The sequence below is a fragment of the Mustela putorius genome, unplaced genomic scaffold (genome assembly GCF_011764305.1).
Source record: "Mustela putorius furo isolate JIRA1106 unplaced genomic scaffold, ASM1176430v1.1 tig00003869_pilon_pilon_pilon, whole genome shotgun sequence".
Taxonomy (NCBI): Eukaryota; Metazoa; Chordata; class Mammalia; order Carnivora; family Mustelidae; genus Mustela; species Mustela putorius.
In genome coordinates this window covers 21,639,843-21,664,531 of record NW_025422021.1, presented here as the reverse complement: position 1 = coordinate 21,664,531, position 24,689 = coordinate 21,639,843, and the positions used below count along the sequence as shown (strand labels likewise).

Genomic DNA, 24,689 nt, shown 5'->3' with positions numbered 1-24,689 from the left:
CCGCATCCTGGCCCCTTTTGCTTCTTGTGGTTTAAATCAGCTACTCTTTAGTTGATCCAGAAGTGGAAATTGGAGCTGGGCTCAGCTGGCTGGTTTTTCTGCCTGGGCTTAGGCTCACTTACACTCTAATGGTTACATGATTCTTTATGGGGACCACCACTATAGTAATTTCCACATTACTTAGAATTGTCATCTTGCTTTTGATGAATTTTCCATTGGCCATGCACTTCAGGGCACGTTGGGTGTATCCTCTGCCCTAGGGAGTGAATCTTGATAAAGTCAAGTCATCTTTAGTAATACCATACCTCTTGCTAGTGACTGATTAATGAATATTTATATGACAACTATTAGGTGGCACCATATTGGGAACTGAATGTTGTCAGCAAAATAGAACAGGTTGACACTCTAAGGATCATAGAGGACAACAAAGATGGATGTGCCTAAGAAAACAGTGACCTTTTCCAGCTGCTGAATGAACTAACCCTGAAACCACTGCGACTCAGAACAGCTTTATTATTGTTTGAGGCCATTATCTCCAAATGGAATATGCTAGCCCATCCAGTCTGGAAAGGAAGGAACTATTAGAACTTTTTCCAAAAAGAAAAGCTTTACTAATGTTTAATAGATGGCTGACACTGGTTGGTATACCTGAAAATCTCCTGTTACTTAGGTTACATGAGAGATGAGTGGGCACTTTACAACCTAGTGGAATTGCCAGTGGTACTCTCATTTTTATTCTTGCTTTTGGTGAACTCTATCCATGTAAATGGTTTATGAATTATATTACCTATTTTTGAGTAAAATGACTCCCACAAAATGGGCAAATGGCTTAAAAAGATTCTTGCAAAGAAAGCTTAATGGTAATGATTTAAGTTTATAGGATGAAGAAAGTGTCTTTAGGAGATGAGAAAATGACTTTTTTAATGAATTTTTAAAAATTTTTTATTTTACTTTTTAAAAAGATTTTATTTATTTGACAGAGAGAGAGCACAAGCAGGGGCACCAGAAGAGGGAGAAGCAGGCTCTAGCTGAGCAGGAATCCCAGCATGGGGCTTGATTCTAGGACCCTGGGATCATGACCTGAGCCAAAGACAGATGCTTAACCAACTGAGCCACCTGGGTGCCCCTTTTATGATTATTTTTTAAAGATTTTATTTATTTTAGAGAGAGAAAGTGCCAGCTGGGGCTCAGGGAAGAGTGGAGGGGGAGGGAGAGACTCTCTACCAGACCCCCCACAGAGCCTGTTGAGGTATTCCATGTTAGGACCCTGAGATCATGACCTGAGCCGAAACCAAGAGTTGGAAGCTTAACTGAGCCACCCAGGCGCGCCAAGGAAATGACTCTGAACTCGGTAAATTGGCAGAAAAATTGTGTATGGATTTGTATTAATAAAAATAAACTTAAGAATACTGTTTGCATCACTCTTACCCTTTAAAAAGTTTTTAATGGATATTTTATAATGTACATACTACATTATACACATGTAATTCATAACCCCAGAGTTTTAATTATGTATAAATTATATGCAATTTACAACATGTTGGGGGTACATGTTTAATTTTTTCACTTTTAGGGCTACATGGCCAAAAAGTTTTGAGACTGTGTTTTTGTCTGTAGTTTTAGAATTGTTATTTGTAGCTGAAGGCACAACTGATGCAGGGACCGATAAGAGCCATGGCTGTTCCCTTTTACTCACAGCTTTCAAGATTCTCCACGATATGGTTCATTACTTTCCTTTCCAGACCCAATTGTCTTCTGTCTCTGCAAATGTCACTCAGGTCCTGCCCATTCTGTAACTGTCACATACTGTGTATCAGTTTTGCCTCAGGGAAGGCTGTCCTCCCCATCCCCCACTACATTTTCTTTTCTTTCTTTCTTTCTTTTTTAAAATTTTTTAAAAAAATATTTTATTTATTTATTTGAGAGAGAGATAGCACATGAGCCGGGGTGTGTGGGTGCAGTGGGAGAGCGAGAAGCAGACTTGCCGCTGAGCAGGGATCCCAACATGGGGCTCAATCCCAGGACGGGAGATCAGGACCTAAGCTGAAGGTAGATGTTTAACCTACAGAGCCCCCCAGGCGCCCCTTGCCACCCTATTTCCATTGTCCTTCAAGCTCAAATACTGCTTTGTTATTAACATTTTCTCATCTTCTGCTTCTGTATTTGCATGGTTGGTTCCTTCTATTTAATTCCCCTGGGGAGCATTACTTGGACAATTACAGTGTTTTTTTTGCTTTTTGCCTTTTATAAGGTGCTGGCCTGCTTGCTTTGCCTATGGGTTTGTAAGTAGACCCCATACCCAGTGTGGGGCTTGAACTCACCACCCCAAGATCAAGAGTTGCATCGCATGCTCTAATAATGAAGCTAGCTAGCACCATGGATTGTAGGCGTCTTGATGGTTGGAGTCCTGCCTTACCTTAGTCAGTTTTTTAAATTGCTTGTTTCCCTTTCTTGGGAGCAAAGAGAGGCAAGCAGAGAACCCACACAGTTGTTAAATTCAGCTCTGTGCTGGTTACTGGCTGGCAGGGAGGGTTCCTCTCTCCTCCAGCCCTCAACAGCCTTCGGCGGTAGAGTGCTCATATACATCTAAGGGATCTGAGGGCAAAGAATGCACATGGCTAAGATGGGAGATCCTGGATCCAAACCCGGCGAATTTTTATACCAGAGTTTTTTGTCTGGCCTCATATGTGTTGTCCACAGTTAGACATTGTTTTCCTTTCATGTGGGAACAGTGACATGGGCGCACCCGGGAAGCTCTGCGGGCTGGCGCTGCAGAAACATCACGGGCCAATGCTAGGCAGGGGCAGTCAGTTCAAAGGAGAGTCTCCTCCCCAAAGCCTGGAAGATGTGTTGTATGAAGCTCTAAGTGCCCATGGACAGTGGGCTGCCTGCAAGTGGCACCAAGAAAAATCACAGGGGGACTCCCATGGGAGGGTCTGGCCTGAGTGTCCCCGCTGGAGGAGGTGATGGACTTTACATGGTTCAGCTGAATCGAATTACATGTGCTGTTATTCTCTCCATGGTAAGGATAATTGAGGGTTGACAAGTTGTTGGCTTTCAAGTTGAGCCATGTTAGATATATGCTATCATGATGGAAAACAGACATCTCTCCAGGGTTTTGAGGGTCAAATGACAGAATGTCTATGAAAGGGTTTTGAATGTTGTAAATTGCCTCTTTGATGCAAGGGAGACATCAAATTTTATTGTTCCGTTATAGCAGTGACTTTGCACTCAGATTTCTTTGTTAGCCATTTTTGTCTTCTTTTAAGTGTGTTCCCCAAGAGTTTTTAAGTGTTGATGCTTTTAAATGGAATAGTACATATATTTTACTCAAATGAATTGCAGATATTAGTCAAAAGCTTGCTTTTACACTTTTAGCCATAGAGTAGATAGAATTTTTGATAAGGTCAGTCTGTCTTGGGATGTAATTTGTTCAAGTACCCAAAAGACCCTTTATAAGAATAGGACCACTTTTGGTGCTTAAAAATGGCAGTTTGGGGGACTTTGAGGTAAAATGTTAGAAGCCCTTAAGAATTACCTGAAAGATGGTCAAAGAGTTTTGATTTCAGGTTTTGTTTATTTTTGTGTTTTGTTACTGTGAAGCCAGTAACTTATTCTGAGAAGTCATTGGTGAGGGTTTGAGGAGTCTTTGAACTGTATCAAGGAAGTTTCGAAAGTGAAAACATGGTGTGCTTTGACAACTTATGAATTTGAAATCTATTCCGTTGTGGATTTCAAAGGAAATGGATTTGAATAAGTAAAATTTAACTCCACTGAGGGAAATTTGGCAGTGGCAATTTTGTGTTATACAAAGAGTTTGATTTAGAAATTAAAACATGTTAAAGAGTCAATGTATACTTATTGATAGATGCAAAGACAGAAAAAAGTGAGAGGTTCCTAAATTGCAAATAGATGCAATTATTTATTTTTTTTATTATTATTTAGGGTTCTTGGAGCACGTATGTGACTTAAGAGAGCCTTACTTCAGAGTAAGTTAGCTGGGTAAAATAGCAGTTCCCAAAGGGAGTTCCATGGAAACTGATTCTCAGGGAATTAGTAGATGTTATGCAGTGATAAAAGGCTCTGTGTTCAAATAAGTGGGAGGATCTGGATTAACCAAAATAAAATAGATCTCTTTATTTTTAACTGCAAGACTTTTGAGCACCATTCTTTTTTTTTTTTAAGATTTTATTTATTTATTTGACAGGCAGAGATTACAAGTAGGCAGAGAGGCAGGCAGAGAGAGAGAGGAGGAAGCAGGCTCCCCACTGAGCAGAGAGCCCGACGTGGGGCTCGATCCCAGGACCCTGGGATCATGACCTGAGCCGAAGGCAGAGGCTTTAACCCACTGAGCCACCCAGGTGCCCCGAGCACCATTCTTTTTAATGATCCTTGTGAATCTCCTTGGAGGGAAACAAAGTTTTAAGCATTTCCCAAATACATTGAATTGTAGAAACTTTATTTTGCAAAGCATCTTTGCCTGAGAACAATGTTGGATGTAATTTGCTGAAATATTTTTATTTTATTTTATTTTCTTCAAGATTTAAAGACAAAATTTTAAGTAATCTCTACACTCAGTGTGGGGCTTGAACCTACAACCCTGAGATTGAGAGTCTCAGTGCTCCACTGACTGAGCCAGCCAGGTGCCCCTAATTTGCAGAAATATTTTCAAGCAAAGCCTAGACATCCTAACAAACTTTAGTATGCATTTCTAGCTAACAACTTAAAAAAAACCCTACCACCTCATTATCACTTTTCATAAAATTAAGTGATTTCTTAATGTCATCTAATTGTTCCCCAGATGGCATTTGTCACCATTTCTGTTTTCTTGGAACTGGGATTTGATCAAGGTTTTCATAGTAGCACTGTGGGGTTTTGTCGATTTTGTCTTTTTAAATGTTGAATGATGCTATCTCACCACTCCTTCCTTTTCCCTTCTGACTTTTAGAAGAGATCTTGTATGATGTCCCATATCTGAATTTGTTTCCTTGTGGTATTGTTTATCTTGTCCTTTGTCCTCTGTATTTTCTAAAAATTAGAGGTTAGATCTCAAGGCCTGGTTTAAATTCAGGTTGAATATTTTGGGAAAGAATAGGTTCTAGACTATGCTTTTCTCTTCCCTAGGATTTGGGAACAGGCATTTTAATTTAGCAATATATATATATATATATATATATATGCTATATAAATATATGTAATGGCTTAGAGTTCACTTGGAAATTAATTTTATTAGTATAACAAGGGGTTATAAGCTTAATTTATTCCAGTTGTGGTTGGAAGCGTGGTGTTATTCTGAGTAGTTGGCCTGGTTGAATGGTTATAATTTTTCAGTATATTTTAAGATTATAAACTATGTGCCTACTGGGTAAAGTGGCTTGAGAATTAAACATTTTTGGTGGTTAAATTTTATTGAGAATGACAGGGTATCTAGATGTGTGAGTGGGTGGCTCAGTCAGTTAAGTGTCTGCCTTCCGCTCAGGTCATGATCCCAGGGTCCTGGGATCAGGTCCTGCACCGGGCTCCTTGCTTAACGGGGAGCCTGCCTCTCCCTCTGCCTGCCCCCTGCTTGTGCTCGCTCTCTCTCTGACAAATAAATAAAAATCTTAAAAAAAAATGACAGGGTATCTGAGTTGTAATTGTAAAACACGATTCTATAAAGATTTATTCTAAGCACATTAATTTAGTAATATGCATTAATTCTACCTCTACTGGATAAATTCTAACAGAATATTTTTCTGATAAATGCTTATGCTAATTTAAAGTACAGTTATTAATCTAAGCATACCCTCAGGGTCATAATTTTATATGTACATTGTTTAGAAACTCAGACACGTAAATAAAAGTTCCTATTATAACTGACTTTGCTAACTTAATTTGATATTTAAGGTTTTTTTCCCCTTGATATCCTTCCAAGTACTTGTATGTCTGGGAAGAATTAAACTCAAAGAAATTTTGTGTGACTCAATGAAGAATAGCATGGTGTATATAAAGTAACCTTGCATGATGAATGGTAGCTATCATAGGTAGTTCCCAGCACATTCTTGATTTAATCCCTTAGAAGGCAGGAATACTGTTCTATATATTAAAATTTGTTTGTTGTGAATAATAAGGTACCTTGGATAGTAAGTACTTTGGAACTATAGTAAGTACTACACTAAAAATACACACAGAGTGCTCTCTTTTTTTCCTCCTTTAAAAAAAAATACAAAGGGTGCCTGGGTGGCTCAGTGGGTTAAGCCGCTGCCTTCGGCTCAGGTCATGATCTCAGAGTCCTGGGATTGAGTCCCGCATCGGGCTCCCTGCTCAGCAGAGCCTGCTTCCCTCTCTCTCTCTTTGCCTGCCTCTCCATCTACTTGTGATTTCTCTCTGTCAAATAAATAAATAAAAAATCTAAAAAAAAAAAAATACAAATATATAGGACTTAGTGAAACAAGCCTGATCTTTGAAGCCTAGTGAACTGTGGTTTTGTGTGTAATTCTGGGCAGCTTCCTTGACCTCTGTCTTTTTATCTGTAAGATGGGAGTAGTAATCCTGTTTCATAGGCTTCATGCCAAGACTGAAGGTGAGAGCCTGTATAAAACGCTCACCACTACTCGTGATGAGCATCAAGTGACATAATGGGAGTTCAGGGTCACTGTATTGTACACTTGAAACTAACATGGCATGCTCTGTTAACTGGAATAAAAAACTTAAAAAACAAACAGACAAAACAATGCTTAGACGGTGCTTGGCTCGTAGGTGTCGAAACACACCCTCTTCTCTCTTCTTTTGCTCCTGACTATATTTCTAAGCTCAACTTTCTGGATCATTCGTTATATGGAAGTTTTTGTCCAGAGTGTTTCTATTTTTATTTATTTATTTTTGTTCTTAGTGTTTTAAAAATTGCTAATTTTAAGATACTTGTTATGGAAGTCTGGATAAGACCTTGATTTCAAGATAATTGGTATAGTTTGTTGCTTATATTAAAACAATTAGATGTTTATATGAAATGTTTTGAACAAACAAGTGGGACATTTTTAGGTGGTAATTTACAAAGCAGAAGGAACCAGAGAAGAAAGGGTATTTTTTTAAAAAATATTTTTATTTATTTATTTTACAGACAGATCACACGTAGGCAGAGGCAGGCAGAGAGAGAGGAAGGGAAGCAGTCTCCCCGTTGAGCGGAGAGCCCAGTGTGGGGCTCCATCCCAGGACCCTGGGATCAAGACCTGAGCTGAAGGCAGAGGCTTTAAACCCACTGAGCCACCCAGGTGCCCCAGAAAGGGTTGTTTTTTTTTTTTTACATAAGTTGGCTTTTTTTTTTTTAAGGTTTTTTTCTTTTTTAAGATTTTATTTCTTTATTTGAGAGAGACAGAGACAGAGAGAGAGAGAGAGCATGAGAGGGGAGGTCAGAGGGAGAAGCAGACTCCCCATGGAGCTGGGAGCCTGATATGGGACTTGATCCTAGGACTCCGGGATCATGACCTGAGCTGAAGGCAATCGCTCAACCAACTGAGCCACCCAGGTACCCCAGAAAGGATATTTTTTTAATTGGCATGAGGGTATTGCTAATAAATGGTCTGGTTTTAAATGAAAAACAGTATTTTACAAATCCATTTATTTACTAAGGATTGTGAGAACATGAGAAGCTCTGCAAAGTTCAGAAGAGTTTCACTTGAATGTGGCTTAGAATAAATAATACACTTTATCTTAGCTGAACTAAGCCTGTAGCACCAGACTCAATCAAGTAACACGTGTGTGTTTATGAACAGGGTACTGGCAGCCAGAAGAGCAGCCGTCCTGCAGTGGAGTGGGGCTGGTGCTTCCCTGAAGGGCCTCAGAGCTTCACAGTGGGGAAGAGGGGAGCTTCTCCTTCCTGGCCTGTGCCCTGTTAAAGACTCATGTAAAGGGAGAATGACTATATCCTAAGTTCTGAATGAAAGAAGTCAAGGAACACATTTTGGAGGCTGCTTAAATAGACACTTATGGGTCTTGACTCCTTGGGATTTTGGGTAAACCAAGAAGTCTCCTCCAATAAGCTGTTCCTGAGTCTTGGGACCTGTGTTTTCTAAGACAAGGGCTCACAGTGCTCTCCACCCAGGCAGCACCTGTTCTCTGAGAAAGGAACCTGATTCCTTAAGGGCACTCAAGTCCTGTGCACTGGAACTTGTTATACTTTTCCCACTACCATTAAGTAACAGTTTTGTTTATCCCTTCCTTTCTGAAATGTTTTATTTAAGCAAGAGGGACCCCTTAAGCTGTCCAGCTCCACATACCGAAAGTCAAGCCGGAAAGAATCAGAGAGCGTGATTCCCTCTCCCATCATGGAAAAAGGGAGGAGATGTCATTTCTAGAGGGACAGTGATTGAGTTCCAAGCAGATGGAACTTGCAAAGGCATTTCACCTTCACAGGGCTATTTTGCTTCCTTTATTAAGAGCAATCTTAGCTAGCTCAAGGAATATAATATCCTTATGAGTTTTAGAAGTAAGAAGGGACCATGAAGGTGTTAACTGTTTAACATATTAGAAACCATTTTCATTTGGTGGAAGTCTTGTAATAATTTTTCCAACAAATATTTCTTGAGGGCGGTCCATTGCGCCCTTCTGAGGTCAAGGCCCAGCTCTGCCTCAATCCAAGGAGACAAGTGCATGCATAGTATCAGTGATAGAAGGCAGGTGTGCAGCAGGAGAGTAGAGAAGGAGGGGCAGAGGAAGAAGGAGGAGGAAGAAAAGGAAGAGTTGGTGGTCAGGGAGGACTTCAGGGAGAGGGTGAAGGATGCGCTGCACCTTGCCAGGCAGGGTAGGGGTGAGGGGCTGTCTGGGAGGGGGCAAGAGCAGCAGAGGCAGGGACGCGTGAAAATACAAGTTATGTTTGGGGTACTGTTACTAGAACAGATGGTGCTTGGCATTTGGGTACCGTGGCAGGGAGGAAAGGCCAGATTGCAGAAGGCCTTGCATGCTAGGCAGAGAAGTATGGATTTGATCCTGTAAAGCAAGTGATAGCTGTCACAGGTTTTGAAAGCAGGGAGATGATGTAATCAGCTATGTTTCGGGAGAAAAGCTCAGGCGGCGGCGTGGCGGAGAGACTGGCTCCGGCACAGATGGGCAGCAGGGCTCCCTGTTATGAGGCTTTTGAAGTAGGTCAGGTGAGAGATGATGTTTGGGGCCTGCGCTAGGAGGAGGAAGAGTCCCAGTGTCAGTTCAGTACCTTCTGTTGTGCATTTAGGGTGCATTCGCTCATGTCATTGCTGCAGAGCACTTTTCATGGAGTGCGGCTGTCCTCACCCTCATTTTGCAGAGAAGGAAAGGGGCTTAAAGTGCCCTGGCTCCGCTAAGTTGTGCTCGGGTCGACAGCCCTGTGCGACCGTGCTTTCACAGCAGAGGGAATGAGAACGCAGAGGAGGGTGAGCCTGGGAGATGATTTTTGCAGCAGAGTGGAGGCCGATCCCAGAACAGAGTAGGACTTCTTAGCCGCTGACTCAAGGTAGATGGCAAAGCTGTTTCCAGGCAGGTGGCAAGGTGTGTGTGCACAATGGGTGATAGCCATGACCAGGGCCTTGCTGAGGAGGTGTGGGGTAGGGTTTAGGGCCCCTCGGGGATACCCTTTTGAAAATTCCCTATGGCCAGTTGGAAATTTGGTTCTTGGAGGACATCCTGTCCTCCCTGTGGGAACTCCTTGAAGTCCTTCAGGTAGGCCTGGACTAGAACTTCTACAGGAGGAGATGAGTAATGAGCCCTTCCTCCTGAGCCCCAGTCCTAAACAGTGCTGTACTGCACTTAATCTGAAGGGCCCTTTCCAGCCCGTGCCCGTTGATGTTTCTGTTGGTCTGGAGTGAGGGTTGGCAGTCTGCGTTTCTTTCAGGATTCTGGGATCCTGGAGTGAGCCAGGCAGGTGGCAACAGGACTGGACTGTTGAGAATGTTTGGCTCTGTGTGGCTCAGGCTGTCTTTTCACTTTACTTTTTTCGGGGCCTTTCAATAGCTTCTTATATAACATGATGCTGATCTCTGGTAAGAACCAACACCTTGGAAAATTGCTTCTTTTTAGGAATGTTCAGACATTCATATTTAATTTTGCCAAGGCTGTTTTTTAGTTATTTGGATTATTCCAAGACTTGGGAATGTGAGTACTCTTGAAGGTTGTTTTGGGAATTGAGTGACATCAGGTCGAAACACCCAGGCCTAAACCCAGCCTTACGCCCTTAATCCTGGGAGGGAGTGTGAGACTCGGGAATCTGTTTCATCCAACAAGTCTTCAGTGCCTGCTTCTTCCACTTGGCCATGCAGTGCATTTCTTTTCAACCATTACCTACCATATCCTACCTTGCCTAAAGAGGTAGGCATTCTTGTTTGGTTGTGGCTGATAATAGGAGAAAAAGGGTTTTTTAGGTTTTATTTTTAGCCTGTGTGTCTTTTGCGTTGATGTCTGGTTACCATTGGGACAATTTCTGCTGCTTTTTCTCTCTGAGGAAGTAAGGTTTGGGTTCATTAACTGCTTGCTGCTGAGTGGTTCATTTTTCTCCTGTGTGGGAGGGAGGAGCAGCCTCCTCTTGTGTTCCCACCTTTGCTAAATGCCACTCCTACTTTCTGTGCTCCTTATAGGACTTCTCTGTCCCATATTCTAATCCCTGTCCTGGTGGAAAGCATAGAAGGGGAGCCACTTGTTCTCCGATTGGTTTGTGCAATCACTGACTCGGTGCCAGGCTCTGGGGTCTGTGGTTATTCTTAGATAGTCGGATTTCATACCCTTAGAGGCCGTGGGAGTGGGCAGTCTTTGCTCAACTTGCCGATGAGGGTCCGTCCTTGGCCCCGGGGCCTCCTGGCAGGTTTCCAGGAGGACTCTGGTGCCTGCTCCTGCAAGCTGCTCTCTGTCCTGCCTCTCATCCACCCATGGCCCTTTCCAGGGGTGGCTCATTCTCTGCAGAACTGGTCAGCTTTTAAATCCTTTATGGATGCAGGCCCAGAGGTTGGTTTTAGTCAGTGGTTATGGGGACTGTGGATACGGCTTGGTTGGGGGTGGGGAGAGAGGAGGAGTGCTCGCTGCTGGGAGAGTGAGCTGGTGGGATTATGCGGGAATATCACGGCTGCTTACTTAGGCTTGTCCTCTTTATTGTGAATGGCTCCTCAAAGACCCTGCCTGAGTGTGCAACGTGCACATTCGTGAATGCTGTAGGTGAGATTTGCTTGTTGATGACCTCCTTTTTGCTTTCTGCTATTTTAGTCCTGCATTCTAGGTTGCTTTTGGCTGACTTTCAGGGGGGGATTTGGGTTACCCACAACAGTTATGAAGGTGTCCTACCCTTCAGGACTGCCTAGTTGACCTCCTCAAATGAACTTTCAGGATCAGAATGTGTGGCTAACTGCTGAATGGAGAGATCAGTGATTCTGGAGTAAAGTAGACTTGCTCTCAAATTTTCGCTCCCCTTAATGCTTTTATTTTGTTTTATTTTTAAAGATTTTATTTATTTATTTGACAGAGATCACAAGAAGGCTGAGAGGCAGGCAGAGAGAGAGAGAGAGGAGGAGGAGGAGGAAGCAGGCCCCCTGCCGAGCAGAGAGCCAGATGTAGGGCTCTATCCTAGAACCCTGGGATCATGACTCCAGCGAAGGCAGAGGCTTTAACCCACTGAGCCACCCAGGCGCCCCACCCCTTAATGCTTTTAGACAGGTTTCTTAACTTTAGGGCCTTGGTTTCTTCATCTGTAAGCTGGTTATGGTTGGTTTCTTCATCTGTAAGCTGGTTAGGGAGGAATAGTGTTTGTGTGCTACATCTAGAGGAGGGTTTTACACCCTAGTATGTGTTCCGGAGCTTCCTTTCTCGTCCTGGCTTGATTCAGTGTGCCAGATACTGTGCTAAAATCTGGCAGGCGCAAAGATTAATGCAATGTTTTCTTTCCCAGAGACATTTAAAATCTAGTGACTGGGGTGGATTTGCACAAATTTATTCTGAGGGAGGATAGGCTGTGGGGGCAGCCACGCATGGGAGCATTTCCTCTGCCCCGAGGATTGGGAGATCCTTGCTTTCTGGAAGCAGGTTATACCTAAGCCCTCTCTTGAAGGATTGAGTAAGAATTAAGCAAGCAAAGGAAGGTGGGATGGGTTGTTTTTAGAGCAATAGCATGAGCAAGGCATGGAGTGTTTAAGAGAACTGTATGCAGCCTGGGTTTGGTGGGAAGCAGGAGGTCCTGGGAACGGAGCCTGGAGAGCCTGGTGGCCTTTGCTGAGAAACTTAGATGTAAAATTTGCTAGGATGGAAAATCAAAATGTAAGGAAAAAGAGTTACATAAATAGTGTTTAATAGCATTGTTGGGCATTTTTATAGCACACGGTCTGAATTAAATAGATTAGCGCACAACTGTAGGAGAGAGTGATCTGCTGGTGTTAACAGAATGAGGTCAGTTTATATGTGCTCTTAAGGAAAAACTTCCAAGAATATTATTAAACGAAAAAGATATATATGCACAGGGTGTCTTTGGAAGTACATATCCGTATATGTAAGCCACGATTGTCTTTCTGACGGATACAGGGGTCTGGGATGGAGGACAGTCATCCATTTTACTGAAGACCCTTTCGTACCACTTGTCCATTTTTCCACATGCATGGATTTCTTTAAAGAAGGAAAATACTGTAAAGAAATGACCAGTGTTGTACATTATCAGGTGAGGCAGAAACCAAGCAGCAATGTAAAAATAATGTGGGCTGCTGCTCTATAAGGCTATTATGCAGAATGCTAAATTATTTCATGCTCTGACAATAATCCCATTCATTTAGAGTTTTCCGCTTCCACATACATTACTTCAGTCAGAATTAATCACTTTCCTCTGTACTTTCACAGCAATTAAAATGTTTTAAGAACTGTACATGTTAGATGATGCGCTGTAAAGTTTGGAAAAGGAGAATATTACTTCTTTAATGCAACATCCGTGGTTTTATTCCCATCCATTCTTTGTATATGAGCCTTTGTGAAAAATACAACGCAAATGCACATTTACTTAATGGACTTCTCTTTTTATATGATTTCATGTGTTTTGCTGAGCGTTGTGTAATTGTTCTCCTTATCTTCTTGAAGACCTACTTTTTGGGGGGGGGTGGGGGATGAGGTGGTTCCTTTCTCTGTGGCCCCTGTGACTCACTCATGCTTACATGCTATCACAGGTGTGCTGGTTTTCTGGGTTGATGTTCATCTCTAACTATATCCTCAGAGCTACGATGCCCCTTTGTTACCAGACTGCAGGGCATGGGGAAAGGACTCAGCGAGTAGTTTTGAAGGAATGGTTGTTCCTTTTGGGCTTTACAACAACATTTTAAGGGCAAGAAGGGAGATACGTGCAGTTTTCAGCCAAAGAAAGAGATTGGGGTTATGCAATCCCCAAACTCACATAGCAGCAACCTGTAAGTAGCTGAACTCAAACTTGAATTCACTTCTCCTGACCTCAGCCATTTTCCCACTACTACTGAAATCAGAATTTTCAGTAGGTTTTGCTGGGAAAAGAGATGGTGGGGTTCCATTTAGAATGAGTGAAGAGGATTTTGACCTTTTTGAAAAATTTAATTGCTCTGGTGTGTTCTGGCAATGGGTGAAATTGGTTCAAACCCCAGCAGCCTCTTTGACAAGCTGTGTGACCTTGGGCAAGTTACTTAACATCTCTGGGCATTAGTTTATAATTAGTTAAGTAGATCTAAAGTGTGTGTGGGTGCCTACCTCCACAGGGCTATCATAGTACACATAAAGCCTTTAAGATGGTGCCTGGCACATGCTAGGGACTTATTCAGTGCTAATATAACTTTTTCTTCTCATGGTTTGGTGAAAAAGAATAACCAGTGTTTGTAAGGGTAATTGGGAAATGAGTAGTCTACAGTGTTGGGGGAATAAATGGGGATAACTCTTCTGGAGGGCAATCTTTCAATGTGCTAATTTACAACATGCCAGCTCTTTGACCTAGAAATTCTAGCTCTAGAAATTTATGCTAAGAAGATAATTTTTTTTAAAATTTATTTATTTGACAGAGAGAGAATTCACAAGTAGGCAGAGAGAGAGGGGGGATTAGAAGTTTCCCTGCTGAGCAGAGAGCCTGATGCGGGACTCGATCCCAGGACCCTGAGATCATGACCTGAGCTGAAGGCAGAGGCTTAACCCACTGAGCCGCCCAGGCGCCCCAGAAGATAATTTTATAAACACATAAAGTTATATTACGTGGGTATTCAATGCAATATTGGTTAATAGCAAAAAAGTGGGGAAACCAAATATTTATCTCAAAAGGAGCTTGGTGATAAACTTGGTGACCCATACAGTGGAATAATAAGCAGCTTTGTGAAGACTGAGAGGGAACTGAACGGGGGGATGTGAGAAGATGTCTTCTTTCCGCTGCTAAGTTGAAAAACAGGCTATAGAGTAGTATGCATGCCATAATCGCACTAGTGCTTTTTTTCTTGAAAGTGTGCATTATTTAACTGACATCTTTGAGGGTCTACTGTGTGCAGCTTGTAGCCCCATTTAAATGGGTTGTGAAGGTAGAAAAAAGTCTGGAAGATCTTTGGGTGATAGGATTGAACAGCCTGCCCTATTTTAAAAAATCAGTTCTATACTATTTTTTACTAATAGAGGAACCATTTACATGCTTCACCCTGGTATCCGCACATTTTATTTTTATTGTTTTATTATGTTTTTTGAGAGAAAGCGTGGTGTGCCCAAGCAGGGGAGGCGGGGGAGAGGGGCAGAGTGGGAGAGAGAGCAAATCTTAAGCAGATTCCATGCTCAGCAGAGCCCAGCACGGGGTCTGGATCTCACCACCCTGAGATCATGACCTGAGCTGAAATCAAGAGTTGGACGCTTAGCTGACTGAGCCACCAGCTTCTCCAAATTAAAATTTTCTTCTTAAAATTTTAAAAACGTGGTTACTAAAGCTCTCTCTTGGTTTGTCTAGAGAGAGGGAATTGTCTTTTGTTCTGACTTGTGTTTCCTCCATAACAAATAGCATTTGGTGTCTCCTGCGCGAATGAGTGTGCTGGTTTGGTAGTGATGATTCAAACATCGACTGTGGGTTTGACATTATCACTCTCAATCATTTAAAGGGTGCTGAAGGAATTAAATCTTTTTTTTTTTTTTTTAAGATTTTGTTTATTTATTTGACAGAGAAAGAGAAATCACAAGTAGGCAGAGAGGCAGGCAGAGAGAGAGGAGGAAACAGGCCTCCTGCCGAGCAGAGAGCCCGAGGAGGGGCTCCATCCCAGGACCCTGGGATCATGACCTGAGCGGAAGGCAGAGGCTTAACTCACTGAACCACCCAGGCGCCCTGAATTAAATCATTTTAATATGAAAAACTTTTCAGGTGGTTTGGGCAAAGTAACTCTAGTATATTTGACTTAATCTAGTTTAAACTTTCAAGGGAAGTTTCTGTCTCAGTACAGTGGAGGTTAAACTATCGGTGGGTCTTAGCCTTTTTTTACTTCATGGTTTGTAGATCACAGAATAGATTCATTGTTTTGTAATTAACTGTAGAAGCAGGATCTGTTTGTGCGGAGAGGAGAGTGAATGGAAGGGGAGACAGGGTAGAAAGGAGCAGGGTCGTGTATTTTAGAATGCAAACTACATTCGTTTTCACTGAGAATGAAGAAAATCAGTCTAGATGTTCATATCTCAATTTGAGATCTTCATATTGAAAAATGTTGAGTTTTTAATATTTTAGATTTGCATTCCTTTAGGAAAAACAACTTACAATCAAGTTGACTTATTTGAGGGCTTTGTAGTATTGTTTTGCTAGATCATATCTGATCAACTTTACTGTATTTGGGCTTGAAAAGTTACTTTAGATTTTAAAATTGAATTCTTGGCATTCTATATGAATCATATCATAAAAGAACTATTATTTTGAGGAGAAAATGGATCTCATATATATATATATATATTTTTTTTTTTTTTTTAAAGGAGTGGTACGAAATGTATGTTTAAGTCTGCTTTCCAGTTTGTTGGAACAGATGACACCAGTGTCATTAGAAAGATGAAAGGCTGGGAGCTGGACAGAGCAAAGTGAATTGAAGTTTTGCCATTTCCACACTGAGTGACCATTTCCAAGACCAATCCTTGCCTTGCTGGTTGTGAAGACAGAGAGACAGTGCATGAAATGTCTGATCCTTGTACAGTTAAATGTCCAGCACATATGAGTTCCTTCTCTGCTCTTGCGGTTGAGATGACAATTCTTTCTCTGTGTTGACACCTGTGTGTGCTATGGTCCTAGCTGGAGCTGGCTAGCTAGCTGGTGGGCCCAGTGCTGCACCCTGAAATGTTAGGACAAGCTGGAATTTGGTCATTATTGCCACTGAACTTTTCAGTGTAATGGATGGTTACCAGTTACCAGTGTTTGTCTTACTTTCTTTTATAAAGCAAGATACGAGGTCCCCTGAGTGCCTCAGTGGGTTAAGCATCTGCCTTCGGCTCAGGTCATGATCCCAGGGCCCTAGGATCGAGCTCCACGTTGGGCTCCCTGCTCAGCGGGGGGTCTGCTGCTCCCTTTCCCTCTGTACCACCCCTACCATGTGCTCTCTTTCTCTTTTTTTCTCTCAATAAATAAATAAAATCTTAAAATACAAAAACAAGATTTATAGGGACGAAGTGCAAATTCCAGGGTAAAAATGTTAATCTTTTTTTTAATTTTAATTTTAATTTTTTTATTTGCCAGAGAGACAGTGAGAAAGAGCATGAGAGGGGAGAAGGTCAGAGGTAGAAGCAGACTCCCCGTGGAACTAGGAGCCCGATGCAGGACTCGATCCCAGGACCCCAGGATCATGACCTGAGCTGAAGGCAGTTGTTTAACCAACTGAGTCACCCAGGCGCCCTTAAAAATGTTAATCTTTGAAAACCAGGAGCTAGGCTCCTGTTATCAGGCACTTGAATGTTATCAAATCTGCTACAGGCTAGCCCGATCCTATTGGGTAATCCTCCCCACCCACCCCCAAGCCCTTGGCCAGAGCGCAGCTAGCAAGAGGGTCTGATACTTCAAACTGAAGCTCCCCAAATGGCTGGAATTGCTTTGGATCTTCCTTGGGTCTTTATAGAATGGGATAAAGAGAAAACTTCCAGTTGGATAGGTTGTCATACTAACACTTGTCTGCATTCACACTGCCTCTCCCTTCCTCTCACTAAATCTTTCCTGGCGGTGAAGGCTCTGTCCAGACCCCACATTTCTCAGGATGATTCCCAGACAGTGCTCACTTCCACTCTGTACTTCTGCCTGCGGTAAACATGTTAGCGCAGGCACCGCTGTCCTCATCTTTGATCATGGCTGACCCGTGGGCACCCACCAGCTGTGACTTTTGCTTGTTTTTCTATACATCTCCTACCTGGATGCAATGTGGACTTTTAGGACACAGCTCCTGATTTTGTTTCTTCCTTTTCGTCTGGTCCAGTGTAAGGTTTCCCACACAGCAATTAGTCTTCTCTTCTTTACTTTTAACTAAGAAAAAAAAAAAAAAAAGGAGGGATAAAAAGGATCTTAAAAAAATAATTTTTTGATGTGTTCCTTCCTTCAGTGTTTTCAGGAGCATACATGCACATGATATGTATGTTAAACGACTTGGTATGTTTTCTATTATATAGTTTGCTGTTTTACATACACATGGTATGTGTTATTTTATAAGTGATTTGAAATGATTGTGTATCATTCATATTCTAGCCTATAGGTATAACATAATTTTTAAAACTATTTATTATTGAATTTTAAATAATACCCCAGTGAACATTCTCCTTCCACAGCTTTTAGTTGTAATTAATTAATTAATTTGGGGGGGGCTGGGAGGGGCAGAGGGAGAAGGGTAGAGGGGGCCAGAAGGAGGAGGGAGGGAGGGGGGGTTAGAGGGAGAGAGAGAGAATCTTAAGCAGGCCCCCTGCCCAGTAGGAGCCTGATGTGTGGGGTTCAGTCTTACAACCCCGGGATCATGACCTCTGAAATCAAGAGTCAGATGCCTCACTGACTGAGCCACCCTAGTGGTCTTTTTTTTTTTTAATTAATTTTCCTTTTTTAAAAAATATTATTTATTTATTTATTTGACAGAGAGAGATCACAAGTAGGCAGAGAGGCAGGCAGAGAGAGAGAGGGAAACAGGCTCCCTGCTGAGCAGAGAGCCTGATGCAGGACTCGATCCCAGGACCCTGAGATCATGATCTGAGCCGAAGGCAGAGGATTAACTGACTGATCCACCCAGGCGCCCTAATTAATTTTCTTTAAAGTAGGCTCCATGCCTAGTGTGGGGCTTGAACTCAAAACTGTGGGATCAGGAGTCACATGCTCCACCAACTGAGCTGGCCAGGTGTCCCTCTCCTTCCACAGTTTTATTGAAAGACTTCCAACAATTTAACTGTATTAAAATCAATTTAATACAGTAGTTAAAAAAATGAAGTTGTAGAATCTGTTATTTTATTACTGTCCAAGTAATCTCCATGGTTTGGGACTGTTCTAGTTGTTGTGGGGTTCTCTCAGAATTAAATATTAAAGTACGAATGATCAAATAAACAGGTATACTAATAGGGTGTCAGGTATTTAAATATATAAAATAGATACTAAAGAACTTATGGAAATAACCTGAGTGTCCATTAGTGGATGAATGCATAAAGAAAAAAAATAGACACACAAACACACTAGAATAATATTGAGCCCTAAAACAGAAGGAAATTGCGTGGTCTGTGACAACGTGTAGGAAACTAGAGGGCAATATGCCAAATGAAATAAACCAGACAGAGGAAGACAAACAATGTACGGTATCATTTATATGTGAAATCATTTCTAAAAAAAAAAAAAAATTCAAACTCATAGCAAGTAGAAAAGTAGTGAATGGGGGATGGGGGAATAGATTCTGGCAAAATAGGACAAACGTTCAGTTATAAGAGGAGTAAAATTTGAAAATCTGGTGTATAACAGGGTGACTGTAGTTGATAATACTGTTTTATATGTAATTGAAATAAATTTGCTAAGAAAGTTAAACTTAAAAGTTCTCATCAAAAATAAAAAACGTAAATATGTGGAATGATGGGTATGTTAACTTGGGGGTAGTCCTTTCATAATGCGTATGTATCAAAATACCATGTTGTGCGCAAAAAACATCTTTATTTATTTATTTATTTTTTAAAGATTTTATTTATTTATTTGAGAGAGAGACAGTGAGAGAGAGCATGAGCAAGGAGAAGGTCAGAGGGAGAAGCAGACTTCCCATGGAGCTGGGAGCCCGATGTGGGACTTGATCTCGGGACTCCCGGATCATGACCTGAGCCGAAGGCAGTCGTCCTACCAACTGAGCCACCCAGGCATCCCTGCGCAATAAATATCTAACAGCTTTTTTTTTGGTCAATTAAACATCAGTACAGCTAGACAAGAAAAATAATTTTATGCAATAACTGTATATAAATTAAAAACAAAAAACTGGAGAGGGGTGTGTATGGCGGTGTATGTCCCAGGGTGAATGTAGACTTTGACAAAACAATCTACCTGTATTACAATTATATGACAAAACCTCACTGAAAGGGATGAAGGACAAAAAGCGTGAACCTGACAACTTTGGAAAATGGTGTTTTGAGTAGTCCCTCATAGAAGAGTTCCAAATAGGTTATGTTAATTCCTCTTACTCCTTCAGGAGCTGGGGCTTAATTTCCCTCCTTCCCTGGAGGGTGGGCTGACTTTAGTGACTCACTTCTGAAGGAGACAATGTGGAAAGGGTGAAAGGTAAACTTAGAGTGAAGTAAACCGACAAACAGTAGCTTAACTGAATTATCAAGGTTGACATCACTGAGAGTCATGCAGTTAGCATGTGTCCTTACTATAATGTGAGGAGAAGTGCACTTTACCTCTCTGGTTTCCCCTCTCGTCCGCAGTCTCACTATGAGAAAAACATCACGAAATCTCAACTGGGGATTTTATACACAGTACTGGATCAGTATTCCTCAAAACTGTCAAAGTCATGGAAAACAAGGAAGGACTGAGAAACTGTGACAGAACAGAGAAAACGAAGTAGATAGGATCAGTAATTACAAAGTGGGATCCTGGAGTAGAAAAAGGATGTTTATGGAAGAACTAGAAAAACCCAAATGAGGTCTGGAATTTTTTTTTTTTAAATATTTTATTTATTTATTTGACAGAGAGAGATCACAGGTAGGTAGAGAGGCAGGCAGAGACAGACAGAGAGAGAGAGAGAGAGAGAGAGAGAGAGAAGCAGGCTCCCTGCTGAGCAGAGAGCCCGATGCGGGACTCGATCCCAGGACCCTGAGATCATGACCTGAGCCGAAGGCAGCGGCTTAACCCACTGAGCCACCCAGGCGCCCCTGAGGTCTGGAATTTGATTAATTTTTTCAAAAGATTCTAAAATCCTCCCAACATTTAATTATGAAAACATTCAAATGTAAAGAAAAGTTGAAAGAAATGTACAGTGAACAGCCACATACCCTCCCCCTGATTCAACAATTAGGATTTTGTGGTCTTTGCTTTGTTACCTATCCACCCATGAATCCATCTTATTTTATTTTTTTTTTAAGATTTTTATTTATTTATTTGACAGACAGAGATCACAAGTAGGCAGAGAAGCAGGCAGAGAGAGAGGCAGGGAAGCAGGCTCCCCGCGGAGCAGAGAGCCCAACGCAGGGCCTGATCCCAGGACCCCAGGATCATGACCTGAGCCGAAGGCAGAGGCTTTAACCCACTGAGCCATCCAGGTGCCCCAATCCATCTTATTTTTATTTTGTATTTTGTATTTTTTAAAAGATTTTATTTATTTATTTTAGAGAGAGAGACAGTGAGAGAGAGCATGAGAGGGGAGAAAGTCAGAGGGAGAAGCAGACTCTCCAAGGAGCAAGGAGCCCTATGTGAGACTCGATCCCAGGATGCTGGGATCATGACCTGAGCCGAAGACAGTCGCTTAACCAACTGAGCCACCCAGCCGCCCCCATCTTATTTTTAAAACTGTTTCAAAGTAAGTTGCAGACATCAGTACGTGTGACCCCCTCCCCCACTCCCACCAAAAAAAAAAGAACCCCAAACCTGTTTAGAATATAATTTCTGCCCAGGCTGTTATCCAGTGCCCACTGGGCACTCACAGTTGACATTATGTCTGTGGTTGTGCCCTCTTGAGAACGGAGGAGGACGACCAGTTAGAGAGGATGTAAGGTTACATCGGCACTTTCCAGCGGTGATCACAGTAGCATGTGATTAGGAGGCCATGCTGGACTGAAATGGAGCTGTGCTTGCGGGTGCTGGGGCGTTGTCGGGTCTGGGAGCGTCCAGGAAACAGCAGCTGGTTTCCTGCCACGTGGTTCCAGTACCTCACACCGATGTGGGCAGCTCTCAGGACAGCGGGAAGGGATGGGGGCTCTGCAATGGGATGGTGTGAAACGCTCAGGTATATGGATAGTGCCTGAGCATTTATTTGGGGAGGGTCCAAGGCCTCCCTGCCCATGCCATTCTTCCCTCCTCTCTGGTCCCCTGGGAAAATAAATAGAGCGGGAAGAGGGAGGCTTTAGCTCTGAACAGGGGTAGGAGGACTGATCAGCTCATCAATCAGGAGAGTGTGTAATTATGTGGAAAGGACAGAAATCACTCCCTGAAGGCCACAGACTTGGGGATTTGCCCGGAAGAGGACCTTACAGCTGCTAACAGTAGCCCTATTCAGCTGGGGTGCATAATGATTTTTAAACTAATCAGGAACCGAAGCCGGAGGCAGAGGGGACAAACACAAATATCTTGTTGACAGAGCAAACATCTAGATTTTGTTGGATAGGAAGTTGCTGAGGAAGGTCAGGGTGATGTCATGGTGTGTGCCAAGCTTTCATCCTTCAACAGATGGGCCCCTGAGGTATCATCCATCTGCGGCTCCCTGGGCCCTTCAAAATCACTTCCTATAAATTAAATCATTGTAAGTTAGGATTGAGAAATTAGTATGGAAGACATACCTGAAGTAAAAGTAGGCAAAGGAAGGAAATTTCCACTGGAGTTACCCACTTCCTTTTCCTCCTTTGCCTTATAAATAGACCTGAGACTTATTATTTTGGTCAACTTTCTTGTTTAGTACTTGAAGATCACTGCCTCCCTGAACAGCCATCCAAAGTAAACTTCCCTTTCTCCTCTTAAGTGCAGACAACTGCACTTATCCCCACCTAAGCCAGTGTCAGCTGGATGTTTTTCATAATCTGCCTTGCTATTTTGGGTTTTCTGTTTTGGTTGAGGAGGAAGTAGTGTTTTTGTTTCTGTTTTGTTTTTTTTTTTCTTTCATCAAAGGAATATTTGTTCTGGGAAAGCAGGGGGTGGGGATGTTTCTCATTCTAGATCAGAGGAAGAAGATGTAAGGCACCATATGTAAGTGGCTGATTGTGAATCTTAATTGGTGACGTTTTTAAGAAAACATTTTAATCAAACATTTAATGAAACACTTCAGAGCAGAAGGCAGAGTCCCTGGTACCCATCGTTGGATTTATTCAAAGTTGTCAACACCCCTGAGTGCCGGGCACCAAGGATTCACAGGGGACCTTGTGGCCTCTGCTCTCGGGGAGAGGCACAATCAGAGGAGATGGCACAGTGGTTTGCAGAGGTGTGAGTAGAAGATTGAAGAGGTCAGTGGAGGAGCAAGGGGAGACTTCCTGGAGGAGGTAATTCTTGAGCCACAGCTTGGGAGTGGCCAGGTAAGGCATGGGTTGAGTGGACAGGATAGAGCTGAGACTTGGAAGGTAAACCTTTGTGTGGGAACAAAGTGGAGGAACATGGAGCGCAGTGGGATGTTCAGGAGAGACCCATGTAAAGGTCACTTTGGAAAAGAAGCAAAAAGAAAAGCCAGGGAAGGATGCTGGTGGGTAAGGTCAGGGGCAGGAAGTTGGGGTGTTAGCCTGTCAAGTCTGCCAGCTTTGGTTTTCTGGGTGAAGTGGGAAGGAAGGGCATTTCTTAGAGCAGGGTTGAGGAGAAGCATACGTTTGAGATAGTTGTTAAGGAGACTGGGAGGGGACCTTAAAAAAAAAGGGCACTGGGCGTCTTTCTGGGTCCAAGACATTCAAGTGCAGTGGCATCCTTGCGCGCGTAGAGTGGCTTCTCTTTGGGGATTTCGGGCTTAGCGTTTAGGCATGGGGAAATGGGTTGTGGTGTTGATTCCCCTGGGTGTAAGCAAAAGGAGAGCGTTGCAGAGAATGGAGGGTGGTGGCAAGGGGGTTGTGGGGTGAGTCGGATGATCAATGATGTGGTCCACGCTGTTAAGAAATGACAAAGGGGACACACTCCAGGGCAGCGAAGAGCAAGTACCCTGGGAGTGAGGGCGCGTGAGAACTGGAAGGATAGGAGATTTGGTCTTCATGCTGGAGCGCTGAATTGTGCTCTCTGACTCTGAAGTGTGGTCCTGGGAATGGCTGACGAGAGTCAGGAGCCAAGGATTAGAAGCCCAAGTGCAGTAACAGTGATGGTAACTCAGGTCAGTGACTAAGGGCTGTGTGTTAGGAACTGCTGTATGTTGTTTGAACTGTTCAGCAACATCTCTGTGAATGATAGACCTGTTATTATCCCCATTCATAGGAAACTGAGGCCCTGGGGAAAATTGGTAATTGGTTAAGGTCACACAATTAATAGATGATGGAATTCTAACCCAGGGTGTCCTTCCCCTACCCCCAAATCCCTAAGCTCTCCTTCCTTTAGGAGCTGACCTTTGGCGGAAGAGAAAATTGTAAATCAAGTCCCCCCTTCCTTTTTCTAGTGTCTGAGAAGTTACCAAAAACAGATAAGTGACAGCTGAGAATTGGGGTGGAGAGTGGGATGACTGTGGGTTGTGAGTCTCAGAGGGGGGGACAAACTCAAAGGAGGGTGAATTTTTTTACATGCGTTTGTAAGAGAAGTGGGTTCAGCCAGTGCCTCCTGGTAGAGAGAGGCCCCGTGAAAGGTGGGAAGAGGGATTGGGGGGGTGATTAGTGTTTAATGGACACAAAATTTCAGTTGGGGAAGCTAAGAAAGTTCTAGAGATGAATGATGGTGACCGTTGCACAACAATGTGAATGCACTTAATACAACTGAAGTGCACACTTAAAAACGGCCCAAATGGTAAGTTTTATGTTGGTAGTATGTTCTACCACAATACAAAATAAGATGGTGAACAGAGAAATGATAATTGTGACCATTTATGATTTTCTCAGTACAGAGCGGGCACTTATTACATACTTGAGTGTCTGCTAAGGATTTTGCAAAGTGCTCTATGTGTATTTTTATGTAATCCTCACTTTCAGAAATGAGGTAAATTCTGTTGTGCAGAGGAGGAATCTGAAATTTGAAGAGATTAGGCAACTCAGCCAAGGTCATATATGCAGAAAATGGCAGAGGCTAGGCGCTACCAGATCCTCCTGACTCCAAAGCCCTTACTACCATTAACCCTTAGGGAACTGAACGATGGAAAGAAAGTTCCAGAGGCAGAGGTGGTGGAGAGGGCAGGGGTGGGGTTGTTGGTGGAAGAAGAAGTGGGATAAGGAAGACGCTTGGCGACGCAATGAGGTTGGGTGAAGTGGGGAGCAGCAGGACCATGGCCATGAGACGTTGGACGCAGGGACTGCCCTTCCGTGTCTGGATTAGGCATGAGCTCTGACAGAGTTGGTGGGAAGGCCAGCCGAAACGGACCCTGACCGGGTCTCTGAAGGGGGCTGGGACTGTTGGGACCCCTAAGGGCAGACTGTGAGGGGAGGTGTCTTGCCATCTGTAGTTTTGTTGGGAGAAGTTT

The 24,689-nt window shown here is 42.8% G+C and overlaps 1 protein-coding gene across 12 annotated transcripts in view; it reads left to right on the top strand.

Annotated features, from left to right (window-relative positions):
- TANC1 (tetratricopeptide repeat, ankyrin repeat and coiled-coil containing 1) overlaps positions 1 to 24,689 on the top strand; it is a 230,335-nt gene that overhangs the window by 5,787 nt on the left and 199,859 nt on the right. The window contains exon 1 of one of the 12 annotated variants that reach the window (XM_013051960.2): positions 20,880 to 22,629. The exons of the other annotated variants lie outside the window; for them this stretch is intronic. The gene's annotated coding sequence lies outside the window, so the exon portion shown is untranslated. Of the gene's footprint in view, positions 1 to 20,879; positions 22,630 to 24,689 lie in introns of those variants that run through there. 12 annotated transcript variants of the gene reach the window in all.